Source organism: Littorina saxatilis, linkage group LG8, assembly GCF_037325665.1.
Source record: "Littorina saxatilis isolate snail1 linkage group LG8, US_GU_Lsax_2.0, whole genome shotgun sequence".
Taxonomy (NCBI): domain Eukaryota; kingdom Metazoa; phylum Mollusca; class Gastropoda; order Littorinimorpha; family Littorinidae; genus Littorina; species Littorina saxatilis.
In genome coordinates this window covers 8,869,516-8,888,944 of record NC_090252.1, presented here as the reverse complement: position 1 = coordinate 8,888,944, position 19,429 = coordinate 8,869,516, and positions in this window count along the sequence as shown.

The window sequence follows — 19,429 nt, the reverse complement described above, 5'->3', positions numbered from 1 at the left end:
CCTTCAATATTTAGGTTCAAAAATGCCAATGACAAAATACAAAAGAATGTCGAAAGAATGTAACACAAATCGGCGTCAGTCTTTTTTAGACATGAATCTGCAATCTTTACCATCGAGAATAGATGGAGTCACCATCAGAGTCACAGTTATGGCAGATGTAAACTGGACTGTTCCCCACACCTGCACATTCTTCATGGCGAACTTGCCCCATGACAAATAGGCGGACTTGCCCCCGCACGGGCAGGCAACTCTAGTGCCAGATAGCGAGCACAACATGGGAAGGAAGAAGCAAAACTTTCGTCAGAACTCGACCACCAAGACTAAGTATTTGTTCTCAGAGGTAATGCATCAAAACCTAAGTCAACTGCTATGCATTCATGTTACAAAAATGAAGAAAAACACTTTTTGTGGTCTGTACTCACGATATATGGGCGCGCAACCTCTGAACTTCTGCAGGATATGGCGGGAAGTAGGGACACCATTCTCACATGGTGTGAAAGACTAAAAGGTGGCAAACGTAAGAATAAACAGACAAAGACGGATGTGCCCCGGGGGCGGACTAGCCCCGGTCTCCCCCTACTGCTGCTTTCAGATTACTGCTGCTTTCAGATTACTGCTGCTTTCAGATTACTCCTGCTTTCAGATTACTCCTGCTTTCAGATTACTCCTGCTTTCAGATTACTGCTGCTTTTAGATTACTCCTGCTTTCAGATTACTGCTGCTTTTAGATTACTGCTGCTTTCAGATTACTGCTGCTTTTTCAGATTACTCCTGCTTTCAGATTACTGCTGCTTTCAGATTACTCCTGCTTTCAGATTACTCCTGCTTTCAGATTACTGCTGCTTTCAGATTACTCCTGCTTTCAGATTACTGCTGCTTTCAGATTACTCCTGCTTTCAGATTATTGCTGCTTTCAGATTACTCCTGCTTTCAGATAACGTATTCGGCCTTGTTGATCTGGGATAAACTCCACACTAAAAAAAAACCAACTCCCTTCCATAGTGCTGATGATCGACCTTAGGTTCTTTTCATTCATGGGGTCAAATTATCTCAACCAAATCTTTTCTATTCAAACTTAGAAATTTTCTTCATTCTAAAAGCCTTACAACTCGGTGCACGTTTTCCAAAAAATCTAATTTTTGGGTAAAATCGTATAATCACCAATTTACTGAACTTGTAAGAAACTGACATGCTTTTTCTCCCTTAAATAAGTGTACTTCTTTAATTTGACAAGGAAACAACAGTTCAGTACTGGGTATATATCGAATGCGAAATCTGAAAGCAGGAGTACTCTGAGCGCATTACAACGGCACTACCCACAGAGCGGGCCAACCTGCTAGCCAGCCCTCCTGTTCGTAACCCCGCTCTCGCCCTCCCCTAGGAATCTACACGGAAGTGCACGTACATCTTCGTTTATCTCCAGCGCTCTTCCAGCCGACACCCTTTTTCTTTATTTGGTGTTTAACGTCGTTTTCAACCACGAAGGTTATATCGCGACGGGGAAAGGGGGGAGATGGGATAGAGCCACTTGTCAATTGTTTCTTGTTCACAAAAGCACTAATCAAAAATTTGCTCCAGGGGCTTGCAACGTAGTACAATGTATTACCTTACTGGGAGAATGCAAGTTTCCAGTACAAAGGACTTAACATTTCTTACATACTGCTTGACTAAAATCTTTACAAAAATTGACTATATTCTATACAAGAAATGCCGACACCCCATCTCTGCCACTTGTCACTCCACAGTCTGTGGCCAGAGAGGTGAAGTGTCTAAAGTGCTGTTCACATCGCAGACGTTATACCAACTCTCTTCAAAATAGTTTCACGGCGCCAAGTCAAATTAAAATCGCTGCCAATGTGAACAGCGCAACGCTCAAGCGGGGATTATTGCCAGACTTGGAGGCCAGTTCAGCTACCGCAGCTACCTCCTAATGCGGTAAGAGCAGTTTGGTCAGAGCTAACCAAGCAGTAAGCGAGATAAGGACAGTCTGCGCAAAATTTGCGCCAAGTCACGGCCCAGTCGATCAGCGCTCTGAGTTTTCAAGTCGCTGCTAAATCGTCGGGGCCGTTCACATGGGAGACTTTTCGCCCCGACTTTTGGCCTCAGCAAACCGGGAGCGATTTCAAGTTGGGAAAAAGTTGGTTGAAAGTCTGCCATGTGAACGGCACTTAATATAACACCACTTGATTCCACTGCTGCCGTGCGTTCCTCGCGGCGATAATTGCCCAATCAACGCTACTTCCTCCCCCCACTCGCTTCACTCGCTTAGTCTTGTGCCTAAGAAACTGGAGACTGGTCACGTGAGAACAGCAACTTCCGATGCCCCATGTCACTGCCTGGACCAAACTGCAAGAGATGTACGAGTCCGGATACACTTTTTTCATAGTACTTGCTCATCCTGAACTCAGGTCAAAATGAGTTCGGTTCATTCTATCCCTGACAAAGGCGCCTCGCCAGCAGGTGGTTAATGGCTTTTTTAGCGAGTGGTTATCGACAATTGTAATTCAATCAAGTTTGCGTTTTAATGAAACAGATCCTGTGATTGGTCAGAATGCCCCAACTCATTAAAAATTACCGGTCATTAATTACACATTAACATGCTTCCATTTGAAACTTCGAGGTCTTCATCGGGGATTGACGCCCGACAAAAGCTAATTGAAGACCGACTGATCGATTTTGCGGCTGCCCACCTACGCAATGTATCTTTGCTTACGGCTGCATGCCTACGCACTTTCTGGCTGCCCACCTATGCGAGTACTGCAAATAATAAAATGGTATATTATAGTGAGGGCTCTGTTCGTGACTGTTGCCTGCCTGTGTAAACATAAGACAAGACAGCGTTTATGACTGTAACCTTTTTTTTTTTTATCCCAAGTAATACATAAATAAAGAAATCCGCGGAAATCCGTCCATATTCTCATCTTCGGAAATTTTTGGGAAAGGTGGGTATTATGGATTAGTTTTTCCAGATGACTTTAGTCACTTGTCTATAGCTCACTCTGTTCGTTGGTCTGTCTGTCTGTCTGTCAGCTTGTCTGTTGGTCTATCATACTTTGGACACTTTTTTATCTCTCTACTTTTACCCGTTATAACCATCAGTGCTGAGCACATTTTTGGACACTAAATCATGCGTAAGAAACGAAGGATCTTCACATATCAAACCTAAACCTAACCCAGGTTACTAATCCTAACCCATGTTATAACCCAAAACACTTTAGTAATTACATTTTTTGAACCATTTGCAATATTTTAGAGAAATCATATTTACCACATACACAAAAGAACTAGTGGGGCTCCTATGTTGCAAAATCATTCAAATCATGCAACAAACACCAAATTAAGCAAATATGAAGAGTTTTATGTGCTTAACAAAACCTGATACAGAGCCATCGCGAAAAATAAAAAATGGGTAGTTTTTAAACAATTTTTCAAAATGGCCGCCAGTGTAAACGGTTGAGTATGTTAGGCATATTTCACTTCATGTGATTAACAGCAAATTTGGCGTAAATGGACATTTACTTTTGCTTAACAAAACCTGATACAGAGCCACCGTGAAAAAATTAAGAAATCAGTAGTTTTTTTACAATTTTCAAAATGGCCGCCAATAAAAGGGTATTTAGGCATTTTTGATGCTACAAGACATTCTCTTGCAATAGAAACTAACACAAACACATTTTTAAACAAAACAATACATGTATTGTTGGTGCAGAGAATGATTGGACGGTGTGGGTGGCAGGGTTGAAGAATTTGTGGATTACCTAAACTGTGCAAAAATAAATATATTGCACCAATTTTCATACCAAAACGAAAACATTCATTCCTGTGCTGTTATATTCAATGTATGCTATTGAGGGCACTCAACTTGGCTAACTGGAACACTTTTAAGATAAAAGGTGGCCTTTACATGGGTTATTTGACCGCCGCCCAAATAAGGGTACCCCCAAAATAAAACTGATAAAAATGTAATGTATCAACTCAAAAGTCGACTAAAATTCATAATCGCTGTATTTCGAAAACGTTGTTTTTTCTCATGTGTTTACACAACTAGCACATTCCGGCAAGTGTCTATACTCAAAAGAAACTTTGGCAGTACTTGAAACAACCATCTGTCATATATACATGCGAAGTCAAAAATATGTGGGATGTAAATCAACAAACCTGTGGCAGTTTTTAAAATATTATTTCGTGAAGATTTGAAAGTGTACTCAAACGGTTGAACTACGCCTCGTGCGTAGACACACATTCCTGAAAGTTTCAACGCAACCCACTTGGTCATTGCTAAAATACATGGATTTTAGTTGACTTGGGTATCCCTCAAATTTGACACATAAACATCTCATCCGTGAGATCGACACATACATCAGTAGGTACAATGGCACAACACTAGAAATATGCAAGATGGCGAAATAAAACAACCTGTTCTGGATGGATAATCAAGTTGACTTTCTCTTCGTATACACCAGTGACCCAGTTGTGCCTCAGGAATTGTCGTCGGCTTTTTAAAAGGTACCCGAAGTTTTTGTCACATCTCTTTGTCACGTCAAGGGTATCCTTATTTTGACGGCGTAAATGATTATGTTAAAAAAAAATGTGCCAGATAGCGAAGATGCGAGCCTTTAATGGCATAGACAGTTTGAATAAAATGACACAGGAATAAAAGTTTGAGTTGGGGTATGAAAATGGGTGCAATAATATTTTTGCACAGTTTAGATGCTGACAGTTTTCACAGGCATGCAAGCACATTTGCAGAGAGCAGTGCTCTGCAGTCCTTCTTAGCAGCATTTGCAGCGTTTTGTTGTACAGCTCTTCTTGCAGGCACACCTCATGAGTTCTCGGCACACGCTGGATATCTCTTGAAAGCTCGTCCAGAATGACTCCCACTTTCCAGCCTTGAACTGCCAGCCCACAGAGTTTGGAAGTCTAATAGGTAGATGGCTCTTCTCAATCTCATGTCCTGCAGCAGCACCTGACTTGTAAGGGGATTATGGTCAATTTGGCAGCTCTTTTTACTGAAGAGGTACCGTCTAGCACTGTTTACACCCAGTACGTTGCTGGTTTTGTCCTACAAATGTACACCAAAAAGCTCTTGTGCTGCCCTGTCAGTGGTACTCAGCTTACAAAGAGGAGCAGACAACCTGAAGAAAGTTTGAGTGACGTCTTCAAATGCTTGCCATACTTCCCAAGCCTTCTGATTCCCCAATACCATTGAAGAACGACATAGTGTCACAGCCTGTAAGGCTATGCAAAATGGGCAGACAGGGTGACTTCTCTTGGCCAATGGCTTTGGCAATGTGGCGATACACTTCACGAGCAGAAAAAAACGCAACACAGCTGGAATGAGAAGCAGACTGTCTGGCCTCCTCTACATCCATGGTGCAGGAAATCAGCCTGTGGTACCCTTCACACAAAAGATGAAAAGTGACATTTTTATTTGAATGTATTTGAATAATGTTTACTATCTCAGAGAGTCGGTCAAAGCCGGGTTAGCAAGTCTTCACACAACAGACCAAAATGAAAGAAAATTGTATTTCATGAATTCGTATAATTCTTACTGTTTCAGGTTAAAAAACAAACAAACACAGTTTCCAGTGACCCAACTGATTCTGGAATCTTTCTGACCGCTACATTTATTCGCTTCAAACAGTCGCTAACAGAATGTTGACCATAGTGAGGGTTCGTACGTTAAACCCATCAAATTCACAGAGGTCGCTTACAAATGATGTGCAAACATGTTCCAATTAATACAAATAAAAAAATCTTACTGTTAAGATGTATTAGGTAACAAACCTTGATACAGTAGTACTAGTGAAATCGGCTCCCTTCTGTGGCACCGGAATAAATGCAGAACGCTTGTTCCCAGGAACCGGCATGTGGTGTAACTCTTGTATATATCCTGTAAAAATAAAATTCACACCAATGCACGGTCAACTTAAAATAAGCAAAAGGATGAGAAACAAGCAACAAACCAAAATTGTAAAACTCAAAGAGCGGTACCTCTTCATTTTTCAAAACCACTTATCTCATTTGATTAGCATACACTGTATGCTTTTGTCTGTTACCTACCGTCTTTGAAAGTTTGATCACAACACTGTAAAGACATGGGGAGTGGAGTGTTTTTATCTCCAGCTGGTCATCCTACTATCTGGCCTACCCTCACTCAGTTTTTGACTCTACCCCTCCCCACCTTATGGAAGTCCTTAACGTAGGCAGGACTAATCATTTATCATACCATGAACAATCTCTTTCTCCTCGCCTTTTATTCAAAGTTCGTTTAATCTGTTTAAAATCACCAGCGTGGCGATCATGATTTCCTTACTTGTAATCAACAGATAGATCTAGATCTATCAGCATCACAATCCAGCTTGATGAGCTATTGCAAGATTACTCTGCATTTCAGCGCTTCACCCGATGAATAACAGACCCCAGGGGAGAATTAAACAGTAAAATGATGTGACATTGGTGAATGGATGCGTATTCTTGAAAACTTACCTTCAGAAACGTTGTTTTCGCTCAAATCAAAACACGCAATGTTGCGGAGGCCGCCATCTTGAATTTTCATGCTGCGGATGTATACAATTCTAAAAACGATCAAATTAAATACCAGAACACAAAAATACCCATAAGAGTATTTATGTCATGCATGTGTTATCAGCAGACAACTTCTGGTGCATGGTAAACCATTGAATTTTACATTTGCTGAGTTGGGAATATTTACTGCTGAGCGCTTTTGGTACGAATTTCGTCTGCTGTAAATGCAGCCTTTTATTCCCTATCAAAGACAAAAAAAACGATTTCTGAAGTGGCTCTGTATCTGAAATCCCTTAAATAATTATAAGGAACAATACCACAAAGTATGATGTTTGTTGCAAGATGTGAATGATTTATGAGTGCGTCTGCAACATACGAGCCCCACTAAACGCTCTATTATATAGCATTGGGTTTTGATGATCACGTCATCTCCAATTTTATGACGTCACTTCAGAGCGAGAGAGAGAGAGAGAGAGAGAGAGAGAGAGAGAGAGAGAGAGAGAGAGAGAGAGAGAGAGAGAGAGAGAGAGAGAGAGAGAGATTCCTGTATCACACACGAGATGAATAAGCCTCAGCAGTGTAGTGCCTGTGATTTTTTTCTACCGGACCACTTTTGACAGGTGTGCAACGAATTTGTGGCTTTTTTTGTTTTCCGGCGAACCTTCTTTGACAGTTCTGCTACGCCCCTGAGGTCATATGGAACAGGCATAAAATTGCCATATACTTCCCGCACTGTAAAACTAATTCTATAATCATAAGAAGCAAAAAATATTCGTCTCCCAATTCGCAAAACATACAAATACAAGCATAATATTAACTATTATATTATTATATTATTATATTAGTTATTACTGGATGCGCTGTTCACAGTATCATTTGCGCAAATAGTGCATTGGCATGCAGCCACCCTTTGCGTAGGTGGGCCGCCGCAAAATCGATCAGTTGTGATACAGATTCAAGAATTACGCTCCAACCGCGTGACTTTGGATGACACAACTTGGACCACATGTCAACTAATAAACAATAATGATATTCCAATAGACTGCAGTTTGATTGATAACCTTGATTTTCCGTAATAACTGTGGGAAGTCAGAATTTACGCAAACTTTGCAAGAAAAGCATAAATAATCGAAGTTCAACGTTAACAAATGCATCGAAGAAAAGAAGAAAATCGATGATGGGATGCTATAACACCTTAGGTCGAAGTACAAACGCCAGTAATGTGATGATATGTCATTTTGGAGAAAACAGAGACGATTTTGTGCAGAAACTCACCCTGCGTGTTGCTCTTCAGCAGTGTAAGTTAGTGCGGAGGCAATTCCCCATGCAGCCACCGTCTACGGCGTGATAATTATTGTAGTTCTCTAAGACTTTATTTTATTTATTTATTATTGATTTGATTTGTAATATGTTGGGAAGACATATTTATCAATTGATCAACAAAATAAAACATAATAAAAAACGACACAACATTGTTAAAATCATTATTGGCCAACGTTGAACGTTTACGAAGGCCTCAATCTTCACGCGCAAAAACCGTAGACCAGATTAATAGGTGCTTGATTTTGGTATTTTGAATTACATAACATTAAACCTTTGTTGGGCTTCATGGTCATGGCAACAGCCATAATAATATTATATGATGTATAATATACTGTTCTTGACAATTTGCTGGGTCGGGCTTTGCCACAGACACTGTTTGGCCTGTGGGTAAAATGTACAATGTATTTTCTGATTTGTGCACAAAAGCTTTTTTTATTTTTTATTTTTTTTAAAAATAACAATGTTTAATGTCACTGTATGTTTGAAAGACCATGGTCACATTTGTAAAACAAATGTTAAATTAGAAAATAAATAACATTTTGGTTCATGATTTTTTCATACACATGTGCTGAAAATAAGACATAAAAATGTTGGTATATAAGTCACTCAAATGCAGTATAGTATGAATGGTTTGAGTTTGTTGCGGTTGACCCTGCACAGTTCGACCTATGATGTTTTTGGTGAACCCTCCCATAGGGTGACGTATTTCACAACTTCCTGTGTTACACAAACTCAGTGATGACCAATGTTGCCTTCACCCCTCCCATAGGGTGACGGATGTCACAACTTCCTGTGTACACAAACTGATGACGTATTTCACAACAAAATGGCGCTGCCCATGGTCAACCTTGAAACTAACCGTATTTATGGGGGCCAGGAGGCCCCCATAAAAACATGAGCAGAGAGCTACAAAGGTCGTTTTCGGTGTTGAATAGATCACCACACACACGAGGAAGGTCTTGGAATTATTGTTTGGGAGTTATGTTTTTAAAATCTAAATGCTTTTCAGACGGTGATATTCTCCAACAGTCAGTGTGTTTGTTTATAATGTAACGCGAAGCGTTTTAGCCTTGTATGGGACGGAATGTGCATGCGGTTGCTAGACTATAGGTTTCACTTCTTCAATCCAACGGATTTTACAAGACGATTAGGTATCTATCAAAACTAAATAAAGTATGATGACGAACGGAAGTCCGGACTCTTGACATACTGAGCTGAGCTGGGTGAAGCAAACGCTCGCTGATTAAAATTCATTTATTTATTTGTCATAGCCGGTTTCGGAGCAGTTTTGAGCAAGTCATTGCAGGTGTTTCTAAATTACAGTACAGCAAATGTTCCTTGGATTTTTTAAGGTCCATATCGCCAGAAAACTTTCCAAAATGGCGCCTTAATTGTACTCCAGTTGAATTATGACTCCAACAGTTGACATCTACCGCCCTAACTCTCAACGCTGAACGTCTTTCACCTGCAACCAACTCAGTACCAATCGATCCATCATACATTTTGAGTTTGATATTTTGTTTCCTGTTGTTGTTGTTGTTGTTGTTGTTGTTGTTGTTGTTGTTGAAGTTGTTGTTGAAGTTGTTGTTGAAGTTGTTGGTGGTGTTTTTGTTTCCGAGTTTGATATAAGCGCTCAATGAATACTTTATACTTGCTTGTTTAAACTCGGGAACATTCTGCCTCCCGATACTGTCAACGACGAGTCAAGAGGTATGGTGTTGTTTGAATAATCCGGTTGCTTTATGACTCACGCGTTTAGCAATTCGCAAATGAAAAATTGCCCGTCAGCAGTCACCGAGTCAGCAGGCGCTTTGATTTCGTTCAAAGTCTTGAAAGGTGACCGATATTGTGAAGGGGGTGGGTGAGTTGTGATGCGAATGAAATTCCACGTCCTCAACTTGTGTTGACATTTGTACACTTCACGATGCCAAGCCAAGTCTAAGTGTTATGGTCTAAGTATATATATATATATATATTTAAATCAAAGCAACTGTTACTCCACCCAGACGTCAAAAGTCGATCCTAGGTCAACCTGTTTGCCATTCGGGGTTGAGAGCTCTTATGGCCCTTTGTCTTTTAAGATATGATAGCTTCAAACACCTTTCTGACTCATCAGCCGGTTTGGCATTTCAAATTTGCAAAACATAACAAAAACCAGAGCAGCAAACGCTGTGTTTATTCAAAGAATATCTAACGGTTATATCTCTGGCAAGTGACGAGGAATTACATTCAGGGCACTTATTTTGTTTTTATTAAACTTTCGTACGTATGAGAAAACCAAGTGGTTAACGCATTCCTTGTGATGCGACCTGCTCCCTTCGCAATTAATTTCAAAATAACAAGCACCCTATTCAGGATACTTTCAACAATGTTCGATGACATGCTGGTGGTTTGTTAGGTCACCAGTAATTGTACTGTGCAGAGAGCTATGACTCACGTCGGCGGTTGAACGGTCGTGAACCTGACGCCTTCCATCTTGAACTCAGGTAAAATGAGTTACTTCCCTTCGGATAGTATTTATGAGATGCCGGTGTCACGAACTGAAACCTCTGCTGAACAATCCTTCTCCTTGCGGTCAATGCGCATGCGTCAATCTTGGACTTAAAAAATACGACCCTTTAACCGAACGAACCATGGGTTAGGGTTAGGGTTAGGATTAGGGTTAGGATTAGGGTAAGGGTTAGGGTTAGGGTTAGGGTTAGGGTCAGGTTGTTCACGACCTGATTAATCTCCCCATGTTAGCGAATGCGCATTGACCGCAATGAGAAGGATTGTTCAGGCAGAGTTTTCAGTTCGTGACAGGTCAGAATGGACGCCTTCCTGTCTCCCATTGAAGCCGAAGGTCAAAAAGAAAAGCGAAACAGGCTGTCAGAATTTAAATTAAAGAAAAGTTGGATTGAGAAGCCACCACAGTAATGTCTGCAAATCATCATAATATACAACAGCGTCCACTTCTTCTTCTTCTTCTTCTGCGTTCGTGGGCTGAAACTCCCACGTTCACTCATGTTTTTAGCACGAGTAGATTTTCACGTGTATGACCGTTTTTGCCCCGCCATTTAGGCAGCCATACGCCGCTTTTGGAGGAAGCATGCTGGTTTTTTTCGTGTTTCTATAACCCACCGAACTCTGACATGGATTATAGGATCTTTTCCGTGCACACTTGGTCTTGTGATTGCGTGTGCACACGAAGGGGGTTAAGCCACTAGCAGGTCTGCACATAAGTTGACCTGGGAGATCAGAAAAATCTCCACACTTAACCCATCAGGCAGCCGCGGCCGGGATTCGAACTCACGACTTTTTGATTAGGAGGCCGACGTCTAACAACCCCGCCACAGCGCCCGTCGCAGCGTCCACTGACAGAGGGAACACGCTACACACTCCGTGTCGGCTCAAACGACCAATAAACACCAGAGATCTAAATGTGGACAAACAAACAAACAAACAAACAAACAGACAGACAGACAGGCAGGCAGGCAAGGCAGGCAGGCAGGCAGACAGACACACAGACAGACAAGTGTCTCTGTCTTTGTCTCTGTCTCTCTGTCTCTCTCTCTTTGTCTCTCTCTCTCTCTCTGTCTCTGTCTCTGTCTTTGTCTCTGTCTCTGTCTCTCTTTGTCTCTCTCTCTCTCTCTCTGTCTCTCTCTCTCTCTCTCTCTCTCTCTGTAGGCAGACAGACAGACAGACGGACAAACAGGCAGACAGACAGACAGACAGACAGGCAAACAAACAAACAGAGTGAAACTGATAGAGGGGGCAGGGGAACCAAAGAGGACCCTCTTTCAGGTAACCACCATAGTTCTGCCTACACGTCACCATGGCAGCATCTGACAGATGGAAGGGGGGGGGGGGGGGGGGGGGTAAGGGGCGGGGTGCTGACAAACCACCACGTACAGTGATGTCTAAACGTCACGTGACGGCGAGAACGGGTCTATAGACGTCCAATCGGAGGCATCGTCCGCCTACGTAAACATGGTGTCACCCACAGGACAATTGAGGTGGGCGGGCCAACACTCTGTCTCTGTCTCTGTCTCTGACTCTCTCTGTCTTTCTATCTGTCTGTCTCTCTCACTGTCTCTCATCTCCCCCCCCCCCCTCTTTCTCTCTTTCCCCATTGCTGATATAAGCGCTTTCAAACTGACAATGCAGACATTTAGCGTAACAACTCCTTCTGACCTGTGTAGATTTCTTTTATCTAGACACTCATCCCCCAAGAGCCAGCCAACCAGCCAGCCAGCCAGCCAGCCAGCGTAGTCGGTCAACAGCGGTCCCACGGCAGACCAGTCTACAGCCGCGGTAAGTGTTTTATAACCAGGCAGTTTTGACTCAATCAACATTTACAAAAACATCGACAATTAATCCAAGCATAGCGCGGGCTTTGCCCGCGCGTAGCGAGGTAGTTTTTTTTTTCATCTCCCAGCACTGAAATTTTTTTTGCCAAGTGGTGTCTGTCTGTGAACATTGTTCTAGAATTCATCTTTTAGCACAATATTAGCGACACTGTTTGGACAATTCTATTAAAATTAGGCGTACAAACTGATTTTGTTTCGGGGAATCCTCTCAGAGGATCAGAATTTTCATATAATATCATCGGAAGCTGTTACAACGGGAAAATGTGAAACTTTTGTCACTTTTTAACATGGAATTTCATCTTTGAGCGTTTCAAGCGGACTTTAATAAAATAGTTATTTGCGAATTAAGCAGCGGAAGACACTCACCGGTTCAACATGTGTATGGTCATTAAACCTCAAAACATTTCAGTAAGTGGTTTAGACAAACACCTCCGACATGTGAGGGTGACTGGTTTGTAGCTGAAGAGTTTTTTTCTAAAGTGTGTTCTAAATACAAATGACGTACTGGTAATGATGTAATGAGTTGTTCTAATCTTGTTCTTGGAACTCTTGCTGTTCCAAGCTTGTTCTTAGCAAGTCTTGGTGACGAGAACAAAGACTATCAATGAAATCTTTAGAAATAACCTCTGACAACGACGACGATGACGACGACGACGACGATAACAACAACAACAACAAATGACATCGACGACGACGACGACGACAACAACAACAACAACAACAACAAAAACAACAACACGAGAACAACAACAATCACGACAACGAACATGACAACAACAACACCAACAACTACGACGACAACTACAACGACTGGGTTATGATGACATCACCAATGATTTAAAGGCCGTTAAAAAATCGTTAAATCCTATTTCTTCACTGATTCTTATGAAATTTTAAAGGTAGGTTTGTTGTCCCCAACTTATTTTCACTCCATACTTTTCCAGAAGAAAAACATAATTTTGGCAGTTAAAAACCGTTAAATTTCAATTCTTCACCGATATTTATGAAATTTTGTGGGTAGGTTCGTTGTCCCCAACTGATTTTCACTCTATACTTTTCCAGAAGAAAGACATAATTTTGGCAGTTAAAAAACGTTAAATTTCAATTCTTCACCTATCTTTATGAAATTTAGTGGGTGGGTCCGTTGTCCCAAACTGAATTTTAAGACATACTTTTCCAGACAAAAAACCTTATTTTTGGCAGTTAAAAACCGTTAAATCTCAATTCTTCATCGATATTTATGAAATTTTGTGGGTAGGTTCGTTGTCCCCAACTGATTTTCACTCCATACTTTTCCAGAAGAAAAACATAATTTTGGCAGTTAAAAACCGTTACATTTAAATTTTCACCTATCTTTATGAAATTTAATGGGTGGGTCCGTTGTCCCAAACTGAATTTCAAGACAAACTATTCCAGTCAAAAAAACTTATTTTTGGCAGTTAAAAACCGTTAAGTCTCAATTCTACACCGATATTTATGACATTTTGTGGGTAGGTTTGTTGTCAGATTTGACATGATGGCAGAATTGAAAGTGTGAGATATCCTGATGTTTCACAATTTATGCTGCATAATTCAGCCCCATAGGCGCTTGAATTTTAGGTGGAGTTGGGTTTTTTTTCAGCCCAAACCAGTAACCCCCACATGGTTTTCATGTCCCTTTCTGAGAGACTTCAAGAAGTTTCAATTTGACGTCATGATTAGCCTGCCGCATTAGCAAGTATGAAAACACGTCATCGATGACACATTTTAAGACAGAGAGAGAGAGAGAGAGAGAGAGAGAGAGAGAGAGAGAGAGAGAGAGAGAGAGAGAGAGAGAGAGAGAGAGAGAATCATGTACACACAGATGGACGACTTCGCTTGGGGTATGTACTGCCCGGCAGTACACATCTACTTTATTTATAAGTTACCTTTCTTACGATACTTTTTATGTGGGCTTACCACTTCCAGGTACTTGCAGGTACTTTGCACATTTATTCCAAGCTGTTTTTGTCAACCTCCATTGTTTAAAAAAAAAAAAATGCCTAGCTTTAAGTGTGTGTGGTATTTAATTTAACTTTCCATTTACTTGGAGCAGCACCTATTGTTGTTACGTTCTGTGTTCAATGTATCAGCTCCTCTATCTGTCTACACTCTATATACAAATGGATGTAAGTGCGTGTGCCGGTTTGTGTGGTGTGTGTGTGTGTGTGTGTGTGTGTGTGTGTGTGTATGTATGTGTATGTGTGTGTGTGTGTGTCTGTCTGTGTGTGTGTGTGTGTCTGTCTGTCTGTCTGTGTGCGGTCGCAAGATGGCAAGAAGCAGGAACTAGATCATGTGTATGCACACTAACTAAATTCGACCTGCAGCTCAAGTATCTGGAATGTTCTTTTGTAAAGGTAAGGCAATCCTCTTGCGCGATAGCATTATTTGTAATGCAGAATCTTATGGTTTAACTATGAAAGCGATCTTCTGAGCGTTGTTGGTGTGTGTTTTTTTTAGTTTTTTTTTAAATTTTGTTTTTAAAAGTATTATCGCTTTAAATTTCACTAAAATGAATCAATAAAATGAATGTTTCAGAGCCCCGGCACCATGCTGCGAATCACAGGTGTTCTGCTATGTCTCCTGTCGTCTTGTCAAGAGGTATGAGCAAACATTCACTACTTCTATAATGTCATCTCTTCTCACCATCTTAGATCTGTACAATTAGGGATCAAATCATCCCTCCAATTCGAATCTTACGTAAAACTAACTGCCAAACTGCTTTCCTTGCAGACTGGGATTGAACTTGTCACGTCCAGGTGCACGGAGCCCCTAGGGCTTTCAGCCATGCCTCAGGCAGCTGTCCGTTTGAAAATATACCAAGTTTTATTGACCTTAATGCAACGAGTCAAAAACTGCCTATTTGTTACAAATTAATCTTGGGCATTCGCCGGGCAGAAAAGCGTGTCCCTCGATCAGGTTCACATCAGGTCCCGCACTTAAACTAATCACGTCAAAAGCCTGCACGGAAGTTGATTAGTCTCGGCAAGAGAGACAATTCTTTCTATTTTGGGTACTTTACGTCAAGACATTGTGTTTGATTACGTAGATATTTTTGTAAAAGATGGTATGTGGGTAGGCATATGCGAGACAGCTGTGAACAGCTTCTGATCTGCAACAAAAAGACAAATCGTTGTTGTTGCAGGGCTGTGACTTCTGTACTGCCCCTTTAAGGAATCAATTTCGAAACGGACACCCTTATCAATCCCCCAAATCAATGTGTATCTGTTTTGAATATTCATGCTGCATTTCTCAAATTGCTGTTCTCTTTCCCTCACTCTTTCGTTCCAGTCTTTTCTTTTGGTTTCCTGTATGTTTTCCACTCTGTTGTTTTTCTATATAGATTACCCTGTTTTGATTTAGTTCCCCATCCCCCACAATGTGTTCTTCTGGTTTACTATATCCATACAGGGATCGCGCTAGCTTTTTAAAAAACGCGTAAGTCATACGCAACGAAACGAAAAAAACGCGTCACGGACCAATATTTTTGCGTACTACGAAAACACGTACAGACACAAACAAAACACGCACGAAAGACTTAAAGACACTCCTTACCTAAATACGGCGAATTTTCCTGTCGAACTCCGCGCACGCCTGTCGAATAACACCCCTGCTGTCTCCAACCTTCGGGCCTTGCGAGTTTGTTTCCCGCTCTAATACGACTAGACACACTTTCCGCCTTTTGGAAGCGCGAGATGGGAGATCAGCTAATGTCTGTTTCATTATCCGACAAGACATTATCTGGTAATACCCTCGTTACGTTCGTTTGCGATACTTCGATGCAAAAAGAAACGGACTTTAGTTTTGACGCGCAGATTTCATGTGTGTCTCACTTCTCGAGCCCTATAGTCAGTTTCAGGATCGGGTGATTATTAGAGCAAAAGCGCTGCGTGAAGACAAGAAAAAGTTACAATATTTTTGCGTATGGCTTACGCGGCGCGGCGAAAAAAACGCGTCAGCGACTTTTAAAATGCGTCAAATACGCAAAAATCGTGCGTAAACGCGATCCCTGTCCATGTCCACCATCACAGAGATTTGTGTAATTTGGCGTTGTTTTGTTCACGTAAAATAAGTTTGTGTCTTAGCAGCATACTATCATTTGTTTCATGTAATGTATTTTCAATAACATTTTATTGAAACCAAATTAATTCCTGACACAATTCTCATTTTGTGCGGCAAGCAGCCAAGACATTGATTTCTGGTATATGTCCAAGTTGCAGGATGTTTTTTTCCCTCGTGCAAACTCTAGTTGGGGAATCGGAAAGGCTGTTACATTTGTATTGGTGTCCTGTGAGCTTCGTTTGCTTTGTTAAATACTTTGCATTATGCTTTTTCTATTTCTGCTGATTTAATAGTTTAGCATTATAGGCCTATATATTTGTAACGCGTCAGGAGCACATCGAAGGACTAGACAATAGCTTATTTATTCATTATTACTATCTATTGTTTCATTTTAACTTACAACGGTTTTTCATTATTGGCTTTAGGTTTCTTAATTCAAGAAAAGTGGCCTTTTTGTACGACAAGGAGGATGATCATGCACAGACCCGTTGCCACACAGACCCGAAGCCACACAGACACGTTGCCACACAGACCCGTTGCCACACAGACACGTAGCCACACAGACCCGTTGCCACGTAGCCACACAGACCCGAAGCCACGTAGCCACACAGACCCGAAGCCACGTAGCCACACAGACCCGAAGCCACACAGACCCGTAGCCACACAGACCCGTAGCCACACAGACCCGAAGCCACGTAGCCACACAGACCCGAAGCCACGTAGCCACACAGACCCGAAGCCACGTAGCCACACAGACCCGAAGCCACGTAGCCACACAGACCCGAAGCCACGTAGCCACACAGACCCGAAGCCACGTAGCCACACAGACCCGAAGCCACGTAGCCACACAGACCCGAAGCCACACAGACACGAAGTCACACAGACCCGTAGCCACACAGACCCGTAGCCACACAGACCCGTAGCCACACAGACCTGTAGCCACACAGACCCGTAGCCACACAGACCCGTAGCCACACAGACACGAAGCCACACAGACACGAAGCCACACAGACACGAAGCCACACATACACGAAGCCACACAGACCCGAAGCCACACAGACACGAAGCCACACAGACACGAAGCCACACAGACCCGTAGCCACACAGACCCGTCGCCACACAGACACGACGCCACACAGACCCGTAGCCACACAGACCTGTAGCCACACAGACCCGTAGCCACACAGACCCGAAGCCACACAGACACAAAGCCACACAGACACGAAGCCACACAGACACGAAGCCACACAGACCCGTAGCAGCATCAGACTGTTTCATCCACTATAGTGATAAGAAACAAATTGGACCGCACAGAACAGCACTTTAAACAGGAAATAAAGAAGGGCAAAAGCTTTTTTCTTTAACATCTGTATTCTTTTGCAGGCACACAGCTGGAATGAGGGTAAGCATGATAACAAGACACCGCATTAGGACCCAATTAACCTTTACTGATACGTGAACCATCACAAATAAAGCCAATATTGATTAAACTAGGAGTCGCTCAGGGAACAGAGCATAATACAACTGTGACAGGGGAGGCTACCGCTCCTTTCACAGCAGACTCTGCACCCGAGTTGTTGGCCTTTAAAAGTCAACACCGGTGTATTGTGGAACACAACACACACTTCTGGCGTGAACATCATCCACACCCTGACCAACCTTGCCAGTAAAAGTTACTAGGAGTGTGTAGACATTGCCAAGCTACCACAAAAACCATTTGTCGTGAACATCCCGCTGCAAATTATGGTCTTCATAATGGGCGCAACTCTGTTGTTGGCCCGTGGTTCGTTTTCTTACATGAGCGTGAAAAAATGTTTCTGTTGCATTCAGACAATAACGTTTTATTGAATTGAATTGAATTGAACAATCTGAAGTGTTTTAGCTATAAAAAAAAATACCCACGGCAGCCGGATCTCAAGTCGACGGTGGTTGTTGTTGATGTTGATGTTGTTGTTGATGCTGTTGTTGATGTTGTTGTTGATGCTGTTGTTGATGTTGTTGTTGATGTCGTTGTTGATGTTAACGTTGTTGGTGTTGTTGTTGTTGTTGTTATTGTTGATGTTGTTGATGTTGTTGCTGTTGTTGATGCTTGTGGTGATGTTGTTTTTGACGTTGTTGATGTTGTTGTAGCTGTTGTTGATGTTGTTGTTGATGTTGTTGATGCTGTTGTTATTGTTGTTGCTGTTGTTGTTTGTTGGTTGTTGTTGTTGTTTTTGCTGTTATTAAATCGCTTCTTTTTTGTTTCAATACAGAAGTTATTACTGGGCATGGTGCTACGGAGAAAAATGCATGATTTTGTTGTTTACATCATCTGTTTCGGACCGGCTGGTCTTGAGGGAGGTCGAATGCTAGTGTGTGTAAGATTGAGGGAGGTCGAATGCTAGTGTGTGTAAGATTGATTTGAGCATGATGTGGGGCATGCTCGTGTCTGTTATGAAAACAAAAATAATCTTCCAAAGGCATGCCAATTAGTTCAACTCTAAACAAATTGATCTTTTAGATATTAACTTTGCAGTGACGGTATTCCAATTTTACCCCCTTTTGTTTGAGCAGGTTCTGAAAGCCAGAGAGAAACATTTCCCAACCCAGAACAGGTTACACGTGCAACTGACAGACTTGAAGGTGCGCTTTTTTGGGGGTCTTTTCTGTTTAAATTCTAGTTGATTATTCTGCTATTTGTCATTACATTTAGTCAAGTTTTGACTAAATGTTTTAACATAGAGGGGGAATCGAGACGAGGGTCGTGGTGCATGTGTGCGCGCGCGCGCGCGTGTGTGTGTGTGTGTGTGTGTGTGTGTGTGTGTGTGTGTGTGTGTGTGTGTGTCTGTGTGTGCAGAGCGATTCTGACTAACTACTGGACCGATCTTTATGAAATTTTACATGAGAGTTTCTGGGAATGATGTTCCCGGACATTTTTTTCATTTTTTGATAAATACCTTTATTGTAAACATGGACGAAGTTGCCGAGGTAAGTTCTGAAAATGCTAAAATAAACTCAGCAAAAGTGCATATGGAACATGTTTTTCGATGAGTTTTGTAAAGTTAAGTTTGGAGTTTTGAAAAATCCAGTTCATTGTCATCTCCCAGGGTTGTCACAAATAACTGGAGCGTCTTCGAATCCCTGGCCTTTCAAACCGGACGTGACGCGCC